The 12,779-nt window shown below is 40.7% G+C and overlaps 3 non-coding genes across 3 annotated transcripts; all 3 read right to left on the bottom strand.

The window, feature by feature from the left end:
- Positions 1–2,509: 2,509 nt before the first annotated feature.
- Positions 2,510–2,581, bottom strand: trnae-uuc (transfer RNA glutamic acid (anticodon UUC)). The gene has a single exon. It is a non-coding gene; the product is annotated as a tRNA-Glu (tRNA).
- Positions 2,582–4,159: 1,578 nt separating this feature from the next.
- Positions 4,160–4,231, bottom strand: trnaw-cca (transfer RNA tryptophan (anticodon CCA)). Its single transcript has one exon. It is a non-coding gene; the product is annotated as a tRNA-Trp (tRNA).
- A 7,713-nt stretch (positions 4,232–11,944) lies between these two features.
- On the bottom strand, positions 11,945–12,016 carry trnaq-uug (transfer RNA glutamine (anticodon UUG)). The gene has a single exon. It is a non-coding gene; the product is annotated as a tRNA-Gln (tRNA).
- Positions 12,017–12,779: the final 763 nt, after the last annotated feature.

The following is a 12,779-nucleotide window of genomic DNA, read 5'->3' as shown; positions in this document are numbered from 1 at the left end:
AAAGAAGAATATGGCCAGGATATGAAGAAGAAAGAATTCATTTGCTAGCATGTTCCTAGACAAAGATGTGTCCTGTGGAACAGCGGCTGTCAATAGTCAACTTCAATGTCAACGGCCAAAGTGTGTTGTAAAATAATATAAAAAAAATACTTCCATGAATTCTTTCGTAGTGAGAGACAGTTGACTGACAAGAATGATACATCTAGCCAAATCCCCCTGTGTTTGATTGTCATTTTTAGACTTCCTAATATTTTTTAATGAATATTTATTCATGCATGATTTTAAGGTCACTCCCTCTTTTTGTCTCTTGTAAATTTAAATAAAATGATTAAAAATAGAACAAACTCACAAAATGGAAAATAAGTACACATGAACTTACACTGATACTCCTAGGAGGTCTGTAGTGCTTTGTCCTTAATTTGTAAACCTTCTAAGTGGCAAATTATTATTGAATTATGCGGTGTTTTCTCTGTCAACACATGTGTTTCTCTCAGGCGAAAGTCAAGGCCAAAAACACTTAAATATTCATATTAAATCACGAAAACATCGTACGATATATTTGAAGGTCTGCCTAGATTTGTGTGTACCAGAGGGACATGAAAATCCTTGAACGATGACGTTGTGTGCAGGAATGGATGATTTATGATTTAATAATCAAATTGTGAGTGAGGTTGAGAAAAAGTGAGAAAGTTTGTAAAAATGTGATACAAGTCAAAAAATGAAAATGAAACACTTTAGGCGACTCGTAGGGCTGTTAAGCCTCTATTTCAATTTATTTTTTGACTCTGTAGTGTAAGACCACGATTTTAAGTTCCCCCATTATGCAACACATGTGTTGCATAATGGGGTTTGACTCCAAAAGTAACTTCCATACAAAACTTTAATATACATCTTAATCAGCTTTTTATGAAATATATAGATGTATTAAAATTAGTTTTGGGACCTGGAAACGTGTCAAACTGTTGAGACTGAGGACTGATTGCGGCACTGAGAACGGCATAATGGCTGCAATTCAATGTACCCTACGCCACCATCACAGTGACTACTACTCTGGAGCGTCCAGTCACATGTACAGCTCATCTATAAATAGCGTATTGAGTCCTGGTGGTCTATATTTAGAAAGGGGAGGTGAGTGAACGTTCATAAAGGCTCATTGCATCTTTTGGTCATTCGATTTTCTTCTCTGGAACGAGTAATAGAAAAAGAAAAAACGAGCACAATAAAAATATCAGAAAAAATATAAGGAAGGTAGTTCCTGAAAAGAAAATTGAATGACCAAAAGATGCACAACCCATAAATTTCATTACAACTAATCTTTGATTTTATTATTCAAACGTGTATACACTTAAATGTTTAACTAAAATGTATATCCGTTTCTATAGGTCTCAGTTCTGGATGGAGTTATTTACGGACCTTAGAGACGCCGGATACTTTAACGGGAGTCATGAGCATCAGTGTCTCTTGAGATACTGCTTCGGTGAGGTTATTCAGAAGGACTTAGATGAGTGTGTGAGACTGTGGAACAGTCACAGGATTCGCCCTTCCAGAACAGCAGCATGTCCAGGAGGAGTGCCCAATGAACTCTACTACTTACCACACAGGTGATACATTGGTGATAAATAGGTAAAAGTATTAATCTAACATTTTAGTTTAAATGAAAACAAATGCAATTATGTTTTCTATTTAACATAGGTTTGGTTCCAGAGACTGTGCATTTCCAATTCAACAGGCTGAATTGGATGCCCCTCCTGAGGCTAGCCTGTTCATTACTCCTTGTGGGGACCCAAACATGCAGGAGTACTTGGACTTTGCCATGGACCACAATCAGTTACTGAAGCCAGAAAACTGGGAGTCTGCATCAGAACTGTACATGAATCTTAAAAGAAATGGCTCGGCTATGAAAGGATCAAAAAGGGAGTTTTTATTGTAGTGGTGGAACCCTGTCTGAACACAATGTTTACGAATCTGTCACCCACAGCTTTGCTGTTTAAGTGTAAAGTAAATGAATCAAAAATAGTAATGAATATTTATTACAATTTTGTAGGAAAGAACAACTTCTTTTAAGTACTTCTTTATCTAAAACAGTGACATATTAAGGGATCCCAGTCACAGATCTAAAATATTTTTAAAATGTTAACTGAGAAAAAAAAAAAACATGCTCACATACTGTTACATTATAAAATCAACTTCACTTTAAAGTGCACCTTTAACAACAACTTTAACTCTGAGTCATCCATCATATAGCTTAGGAACAGCCAAATCCTGGACTATTTTGAATTGAAGTCCATCACTTAAACAAAGTGAATGAGTCTAGGAGTGGTAATCTCAAGGAGTTTGAACATGTATTTGCCATGGGGAACGCAGAGTCATTCAGGAACTCTATTTGTGGCGGTGGTTCCAAGCCAGATGTTGTGTTGGGAATGTACATAACCACAGCTCTGATTCAATACAGGACCAATGTCAGAGATCATATAGATCTTTCTGCAGACCTTAACCAGCTAAATTCCAATTCCCATACCGGGAGTTGAACCCAGGCCACCTGGGTGAAAACCAGGAATCCTAACCGCTAGACCATATGGGACTGACCACATATTAATAACAGGGATTTCATGAATCAATTCATAGTCTGGCTGGAAACAGGCCTTCTCTTGTTTGTGAACGAAGAAGCTTCTTAAGTAAGTTTTATCTTGAAGCTTTTGAGTGGTCTTTAGGTTTTTATCTGCTTTAACTATTACCGGACAGCGGGGGCACGGAGCAGAGCAGAGCGGCCGTTAGGGAGGAATCTTCCTCCGTGTTCAGCTCCATTTTAAACTGGCGGTGAAAAACTTAACGGCGGAACTTTATGACAAATAGAAATGTTGATAGGTTGATTTCTGTTAATAACAAACACAACTATAGTCAATAGAAAAAGAAAATATACATATGAAAAGCCATCATGGTTCATCTTTCCACTGTTAAATGCACCTCTCCATATTTCCTGACATTTGCCCCCCCATTGTTTCGCTTTGGTTCCACTTTTGTGCGCTCCCCGGGTCATTGGGGCCAACTTGCGGGGGGGGGGGGGGGGGGGAGGTGGGTTGGACCCGTCATAACTGTTGGCAGTTCTAGTTATTCCTGACTTGTATTTCGGTTAACCCTCTGGGGCCTGAGGTTATTTTCAGAGACAGGATATTAGCGGCATTTTTTTTCCTCTGAGAGATGTCCCTAAGATTGAGTAATCGAAAAACAAAATGGTGTCTTACAAACAATAAGTGTTGCTAGGTTACAACCCTGTCTATTTATTTTCAGACAGTGTTGAATAAGTTTAATAAACAACTTTGATTTGATTCTTTGATACTTGTTGGCACATTGGTAATCACAGATAATGATTTTCATTTTCATTGAAAGATTTTTTACAGATAATTTTTAAAATCTGCTTATATACATATCAGTAAACTAGCACATTTATCGGAACATTTGTATTCTTCATTTCATTGTTTATTGATAAATATACCTTGATTAAAATCTACTAACCAGGAGAGAAGGGGGGGGGGGGGGGGGTATATCATTTTTTACCCAGATCCCAGTCCTAATATTCAGATACAGAGTTGGATCTGATACATATATTTACCTAAGTGTTAAGTGATGAAAAATATGCAGAAAGCACCTCCAATAGAATTTGATATTAGTACTGATGCATTATGCGGAAACTTAATGGGTTAATTTAATGAAGCTGAATTTGAACAACTTAATAGATGTTTTATAATCTCTTTAACAGTTATTTTTATTTTAGAAACTTAAAATTTGTTTATGTAAATTCTGAAAAGCATAGAATTTGTCAAAGTAGCATGAAATAGGGCTGTTGGTGAGTTTGCAGGTGCAGTGAACATTTCCATGGTAACAGGGAGTTCCACCAATCAGATTTGTCACTGTACAAAATAGAATGTTGGCACATCAAAGGAATGCTTTTGATCCTTTAATGCGGAGCAAAGGTGCTTACGATGTTCCATCTACACCATTTAATGCATATACACATCATCTGTCTTATTGATTAAAATAATTTAATGATCCTCAGTGGGGAAATTACAATTTACACTCAGTTACTAATCACACACAGGGCTGAAATACACACACGCAGGACCTATTCATGGACACGTGAGAGAACTGCAGTAAGGACATTTGACCCCGACGTGATTTGAACACACAACCTTCTGATCTGGAGTCAGACGCGCTACCATTGCTCCACGAGGTCTGCTGATTACGCATGTACACATCAACTTTCTTTTTGATTAATGCATATCTGTTCTTTTTAAGGCATATACACATATGCATATATGCCTATACGTTATATGCCTATACGTTCTTTTTGAGTAATACATACACACATCATCTTTCTTTTTGATTAATATAATTTAATCAATAATATTTATGAATCCCCAGTGGGGAAATTACAATTTAGACTCTGTGTACATTTTGTTAGCAATCACAAACAGACCTGAAATACACACACACACGCTAAGGATCTATTCAAGCACTAATGGAGAGATGTCAGAGTGAGTGGGCTACCAGCTGGACCAGCGCCTTAAGCGGTTGGGGGGGGGGGGGTATCTGGCAGTTCCCAGGATGTGAAGTGGCATCCAACCACACTCTGTAATTTGGTCCGCATGGGGACTTGAACTGGCGACCCTCCGGTTCCCAACGCAGCTCCCTACATGTGCCAACATTCTATTTTTTACAGTGACATATCTGATTGTAACGGCAAATGTCAGGAAATATGGAGAGGTGCATTAAGACATCTTTTTAAAGCAGATGGACTTTTCCTTAAAGGAGAATTCCAGTCAATTTCAACACGTAGCTCTGTAGTTTGTACATTAGGAGGTCTGTCAGTGGAGAGAGAAATGAAACCAGTCGGTGGTGTCTACCCCGTGTTATCCTCCTGCTAGAGTTAGCACCCAACAGGCTTAAACAGGGACAGTTAGTTTAAACCTGTTTTTATCACTCCAAATCCCCTTTGTGAAAACAAGGACGAGGAGTGAAACACTGACACACACACACACACACAGTTTATATTGTCATGTTGCCAATGTTTGCACACACATGCATGCACGCACACACATACACACAGTTTATATTGTCATGTTGCCAATGTTCACACACACATGCATGCACGCACACACAGAAACACAGCTAAGGAAATGCACTTAGTTCCATTCCATCAATGTTTTTATTTAAAAATCAAATCCAAACCAAATAAGAGAACTGACAGCAGAACTAGAACATTGACAGAGTTCCAGGACATTTCCATCCAACCCTTTGGAGAGGTAAGTCCCACTTTACAGCAGAGCTAAAACTACTTTTACTGAACTGTTTCTGTTTAGTAGAGCTGGATGGTGATGGGGAAGGAGTACATTCACTTCTCTCACATATTTCTGTCAAATGAATAACTTTTTTATCAGTTATGTTCCAACTAGCAGTACAGTAAGACGTGCTGTGACCAGGAGATGCAAATACACTTTTTCTTTGGGCTCTGTACCAAATTTGGTGAAGTTTGGCCCTTAGGGGGCGCTATCATCACCGTTTATTGGTTTTCTATAAAAAGTCAATGCATTTCAGTGGGAGAATTGCAACATGTCTGCCACAGTAAATGCTATAAACATGAAACCTGTGATCATTGTTTGTCATGCCTCTCTAAGGCAGTTATGACCATAGACATATAAAGAGCAGACGCCGCATCGACCGCTACTGCCTACTGGCGCTGATGAGCCGTGGGGCGGCCATCTTGGATCGGTCACCAGCTCCACTCAGTGGAACGTGTTTGGCAGGTGCAATGAGGTGTCAGCGCATTTAATATATCATACCTCACTGAATACAGAACTGATTTTTACGCGTTCTTTTGCTGAAAATGTAGCTATGATACAAGACACATGGTTAGGCGTATTTTAATATTCATAGTGGGCTTAACAGTAATAGAATATTCTGATATGATATAAAGTCACCTGACGTCCGAGAAAAAAACTGAGAACATAATCCCCGAAAATGGATAAACGCAGCCACACTTCCAGTTTGACTATCAATCTGATTGAAAAACCTAATGTTGTGTCTTTAAAAACAGAACAGGGACAGAGGTAGTTTTTTATGTGATGTAGGCTATGATTGGTATTATGCAAATCACACACTATAAATATGGTAGAGAAGCAGAAACAGATAGTGGCAGTAAAGTCAGATATTTTAATAAGTTGAAGAAAAAATATGATCATATTATTATTAGAGTCTACTTGAAGCCTTTTTATATATTTCTCTCTCTCACTCACACACACTGTACTATAACAATAGGTTTATTTCAAATGACAGTCATATTGGAGCGGTTGGGGGGTACATTGCCTTGCTTTAGAGCACCAGGCAGTGCCCAGAAGATAAAGTGGCTTCTCTCCAGCCACCAATACACACTTTGGTCCACATGGGGACTTAAACCAGCAACCCTCTGGTTCCCAACCGAATGAGTTACTGTCACCCCTAAACATTTGACCCTAAAATGCTTTGAACACGCAACCTCCTGAATGGGAGTCAGACGTGCTGCCGTTATGCCATGAGGACACAGACTAATACATCAACACATCAACTTTCTTTTTAAATAATGCATATATATATATATATATATTGATCAACTTTCTTTTAGATTAATGCTTCCGACTTTGTCCCTGAAATATTCAGACTTTTTTCCTGAAAAATTCAGACTTTGTCCCTGAAATATATATGCGCACTTTAATGTGTTTCCGACAGGTAGGCCTACTCCTTTCACCTGTAGTCTGCCAGCTGAGTGTTTATCTCTGTAGCTTCATATGCATGGCCTGCCAACACTCTTGAAGCCCCCTAGACATAACAACAGTTTTTCCAGATCATGCCCTGACATTGAAGTGTAGTCATGATATCTCTTTCACAGTATTGCACATAAACCTGGTTTTGAATCAATAAAGACATGGAAATATCCCTTTTTACAATATAGGACTTTCATGGGATGACTTCCTTTTTTCAAAACCTGAACCCTATTTTCCTCTGTTTTTGTGTCTAAGTGACTGATAGATAACAATCTTTGACATTGGTGTAGTATTAAGCGAGATCGCTGCAGTCGGCAGCGGCGAAACAAGCTGACAAAATGTCCAGCTTGTATATACCTTCACAAAAGTGCTTGTTTTGCCTCTGACAGGCTCAGATTAATATTCACTTGCACAATATACACTTCATTCAAAGTCGACAGAAACAAAATAAAACTATAAAAAGCCATTTTGGGTCGTCTTTTCACTTTTCCAACCATCACAACTCTAGTTTTGGTTGAAATAAACCCATAGTTACCCATATACATGTGAAAATATGTTTGCTCTATACACGTTAATAATAATAATAATAATAATAACTTTGACTTATATAGCGCCTTTCACAAACCCAAGGACGCTTAACAATCGGGGGGGGGGGGGGGGGGGGGTAATCTAATTTACACATTTATAGTGTGATGTGTATATTCTCATAATTTTTTACAATATATTTTGTTTTCATCCCTCAAAAATAAAAATAAAAATAAAATGAGATAAGTCTTAAAACTGGAATTGTCTACGGTATATGACATCACAGCATTCTCTAACACATCAAAAGAACTAATGGCCAATCAGCTGTGAGTTCACGATGACCTCATGAGTGAGGTCACAAAACGTCCATAGAGGACCTTATAAGTACAAGCCATGTTGAGTCTTTAAGTTCAGCGGCTTCGGCAGAGACTAGGCACTGCAAAAGCAGTTTGTCTTTGGAGGCCTCGCTTCCAGAAGGCAGGGACCTGGCGCTGCGAAAGCAGTTGGTCGTTGAAGCCTCCTTGCCTTAAGCCTCTGACCTCCAGTCAGCCAGAGCAGAGGGCCTGACTGGCTCCGCCGAGGAACAGAGCTACCAGCAGGGTAAGTGGTTAAGAAAGGTATTAGGGATCATGAATTTGCTTCAGCAAAGCTGAAAAAAAGTCTGAAAAAAAAGCCCATAGTGTGGTAAGTCTTCACCCACTGGCGGTCCAGGAGACTGACTTGGGCACCAGGGTCCAATAAACAGTCCACTGCGTAGCTGTGAATGTAACACCTTATTTTACATTTCAATCCCACAAGCTGGAACACTTTTTAATTTACTTCAGTATTTGTATTTGCTACCAGGCAATTACACACTTAACATGAAGACGTTCCTTTTGTTGTGTCTCTGATTTGGTGGGGTACTCCTTTCTGCTGCTTAGTGAGTGTGCATCGGCGGCTGGCTAGCCAGTGTTCTTTGTTTGCTCCTGTTTTAGGCATCCAACTGCTCTTTGACCTCCCTCTCCACATAAAAAGCAATGTACTGGTCCCCTTCTCAACACACTTTGGGCAACCAAATTGCTTTGAAATTTGCTTTGGCTTGGTGTGAGTGCACTGGCATGTTTGATCATGGGTCTTAGTGGCTGCGAGAGCTTCCACCATCTTTGTCAGAGCATCAACCTTAGCGCTCAGCTCCTCTACTGCTTTTTTAATTTTTTAATTTGTAGTCTGTGTGTTTCTCTGTGTCCTGCTCTGACTCAAGCTGAGTACTGTGAGCTTGAGTTACCTTTTTGCGGGCACAGTGTCCTAGCCTCCACTGTCTCTCACTTTCCTCACTAGATACTTTGTTGACTTGCCTTATCAGTGCTTCATCTGGAACAGTGTAATCAGACAGGAGTGGCTTGAGCTCATAGCAAATATTGCTTTACTTGGGGAGAAGGCCCTGATGAATGGTGCACAGGAAAACATTCTGCATCGTGCAGGGCTCATATTTAATATACTTGTTATCTTGTCTCGATAAAAAACATAACTTTCAGTTACTGCCGAATTTATATAGCACTTTTCTAGTCTTCACAATACGCTTTAACATAAGTCAAGAACCATTCACACACAGTGGACAAGTCTGCTGTACAAGGTGCCCCCCGCTCATCAGATCAACATCAGGTTCAGTGTCTTGCCCAAGGACACTTTGACATGGGCCTGCAGGGCAAGGATTGAACGTGAACGCGTTGGACTACTTGTGACACTGGGCCTTGGCTCAAGCTGTGTTCAGCACGGGAGGAGAACTCCTGATCCATAATGGGAATATTTCCAAGCGATGGAGAGAGCACAACTCCTGGGCATGAAAAAAACGTCACAAGGCGCCGCAGGAGGTGGGAGAGTGTCAAGTCTGGCCACCTTAGAATTCTGTTATGCTCTTTGCAGACGATGTGATTCTGTTGGCTTTATCAGGCATTGATCTACAGCGCCCACTGGGGTGACTCATGTGGGGGAAAGCAGGCCTTGGCTCAGGCTGTGTTCAGCATGGGAGGAGAACACCTGACCCTAAATGGGAAAATTGTCAAGCGATGGAAAAAGCATATCTACTGGACATGAAAAACACCTCACAAGGCGCAACAAGAGGTGGGAGAGTGTCAAGTCTGGGCACCTTATAATTCCCTTTCTGCTCCTTGAAGATTATATGGTTCTGTTGGCTTCATCAAGCGGTTATCTACAGTGCCCACATGGGGCAGATTGAAGTCCCATTTCAAGCAAATGGGACGAAAGTCAGCCCCTCCAAATCTGAAAGCGCAGGATTAATCCCCTCGGGTTGGGAGCCAGTTGCTGTCCCAAGTGAAGACGTTCTTGTATCTCAAAAGCTTATTTTAAACAGTGCAACTTGTTCCAACATAAAAACCACAATACTACTGAAACTTTGGATGGTCGCCTCCGCCTCTCACACGGAAGACTGGGGTTTTATTTCCCGATGGGGACATCTATCTAACAGCTGACATTGTTTCCCAAGGCAACATTGACACTACTACATCTGCCAGAGTAGTTTGGATACGAGGCCCAACCATAGCAAAAGATATTCATTTTTTAAGAAAGTATTGTAGTGGATATACTCCAAGAAAGACAAAGGTTTTACAAAAGGATTGAGAATGATCCTGCTATCAAAGTTATGTTTTCAGTGACAATATAATCACCTACCTCAGGAAGCCTACTCTTAAATGTGGAGATGGTGTCTGCCTCCTGAACCCAAACGGGAACCTGGTTCCACAGGTGAGGAGCTTGATGGTTGAACACTCTGGCTCCCATTCTACTTTTGGAGACTTTAGGAACCACAAGTAACCCTGCCTTCTGAGAGTGCAGTGCTCTAGTGGGGTAATAAGGTAAAATGAGCTCTTTAAGATAAGATGGTGCTTGAACATGAAGAGCTTTGTAGGTGAGAAGAAGGATTTTAAATTCTACTCTGGATTTTACAGGAAGCCAATCCAGAGGAGCTATAACAGGAGAGATGTGATCTCTTTTCCTGGTTCCTGTCAGAACACGTGCTGCAGCATTCTGGATCAGCTGAAGAGTCTTTATGGACTTTTTCGAGCAGCCTGAAATTAAAAAATTGCAATAATACAGCATCCAGTAGCCAGTCTGCAGAAGAGGTATGAGTACCTGGCAGGTCTCTCCCTTCAGCAGTTTGAGAACGCCAGCCCACTCCTTCTCATTGGTGCTGATCATCCACATCTCACCCCCATAGAGCCAGTGAAGTTGGTCCACCAGGTAGACCACTCACCATTCGAACCAGACTGGGGGGGAACGCTTCAGGGCCCAGCACGGATCGTGGAGCAACAGCTACGGCCGCAACAGTACCTTCTGACGTCCACTGTTCCTTACAACATGGAGCTCTTCCAGATTGTTGAGAATCTCTTGCAGCTGGATGTGCTGCCACACAAAAATGAGAAAGTGGTAACCAGGTCAAGACAAGACCAGGAGGCAGTAAGTCTGCTTGAAGAGAAGACTACGCATGTGGAGGTGGACAGAATACTCCGCTATGCTGTAACAGTTTCCCTAATTTACCCGGCAAGGGAAAAGTACAACGCATAATAATTAAGGTTATGGGTGGATCTCTGATATCTATCGGCTATAATCTAGTCCTGCCTACTTTATTTACACAACCCCAGAATTCCCTCAACCCCACAAACACCCTAATTACCTCTAATTTAGCTCAATAAACACGCTAATAAAATAAAAAGAAGACCATGGAATATAAGTGTAACTGCTTAACTGTGTAACTAATTAAACAGGATGCACCATCTTCGTCCCCATCCCTTTCTGTGACGGTCCCCTGTTGGTGCGTGGCAGCCATATTTGATAAGAATGGCCAAGCAACCAAAGGAGCGAATGTGAAGTAGGTAAGGGAATGTACTGTTGAAAGTCGGTGTGCAAATGTGTGCTGATGACTGTGTAACCCTTGCAAGCGACTTATCTTATCAACCCCCCCCCCCCCCCCAGCTACACCACCACAACAAAAAGCGAAAAACAAAACAAAATCCCCAATATCGAACCTAAGCCTCCAGTGGAGACTGCGACCTGAACGCAGCACCTTGGACCGCTCAGCCATCCTGATTGAATGTGTAGTAGGATCTCTCACAGAAATAATAATATGGTAAGTCAACTATGTCATGATATAGTATGTTCTCAGTCATCCAGGTCATACTTATCAAAGGAAGGTTTCCCTATTGTCAGCCCAAATATATGGGTGTTTATGGGGACACGGAAGAAAGTCACCAGTGTGGAAATGTGCTTGACAATGGCAATACATTGCGCGGGATGTGAAGACATCTTACTGACTCTGTACCCTAATGTGCAATGCAGGCTAAATCCTGTGGTGGGAATCAAGATCCACCAATGTTTCTGTCCAAAATGTCCACCTGTGTCCAGACATAACCCAACTAGATGGGAAATAGACTGACATTTGGGTCAAAATTGTGGAAATATTTTTAAAATGTTCATAAGTCTAAATTTGGAGCTCCTTTAAGTTAACATGAAGTACAGGTCCCAGCTCAACCAGCCACTACCAACATACTGTTTTCAGTCAAACAGCCAAGAATATTTTACCCGTTAGCCTAGAGGTTGATTTTTTTATTTCACCAGTACTCTGGCTTAAAACCAGGTTCCACCGAGACTTGAACTCAGGTCACTGGATTCAAAGACCAGAGTGCTTACCATTACACCATGGAACCACTGTTGTGAAAGGCAACATTGGTTTGCCAGGCAGCTTCTTCCATAATATTAACACTTATGCTATTGAAGGCACACAACAATTACTGGCTAACTTAAGTCATTTAGTAAGCTAAGTGTTCACACAGGGTGTGGAACAAGGCAAGTCAAGAATAGGTTTTAAAGCTCTTGCCACAAACAATGAATACAGCAGTAGATAGGTCTACTGTGTACACATGGTAACTTTACATGGGTTGATAATGCAGATGCTCACAAAAGGTGCGGCTGTACTTTCAATTCAGTATCTTTGCGCAAATTAATATCCACTACAATGTAGAGAATAGCTGAGTTCAAGCTTCCCAATACCATGTCTCTGAAACTATTTACTTTTTATTATACTGAAACTATTATTTATTTATTAAAAAAACTATTAAAGAAGATAAGGATAAACAAGACATAGATAGGATGGCTGAGCGTTCCAAGGTGCTGCGTTCAGGTCGCAGTCTCCACTGGGGGCTTGGATTCAAATCCCATTTCTTACATGAATTGTTTACCTCTAGAGCTAGTTTCAGAGACATATCAACTGCTTGGAAGGAAGCTATGCTCACAACTATATCACCATTGCTGGACAATATAACATTCACTGCAAATCTAACAACACATCTGGTTATTGAGACTCAAACATAAATGCTCAGAGATGCATCGGTGGCTTCCAGTACCTATGAGATATTACAATATTGTCCACGAAGGAACATCTGCCATTTGTTATAAAGGGATGTGTGACCA

The sequence above is a fragment of the Etheostoma spectabile genome, unplaced genomic scaffold (genome assembly GCF_008692095.1).
Source record: "Etheostoma spectabile isolate EspeVRDwgs_2016 unplaced genomic scaffold, UIUC_Espe_1.0 scaffold00018313, whole genome shotgun sequence".
Classification (NCBI taxonomy): domain Eukaryota; kingdom Metazoa; phylum Chordata; class Actinopteri; order Perciformes; family Percidae; genus Etheostoma; species Etheostoma spectabile.
Note: the sequence above shows the minus strand (reverse complement) of the source record. Positions and strands in the feature narration are given on the sequence as shown.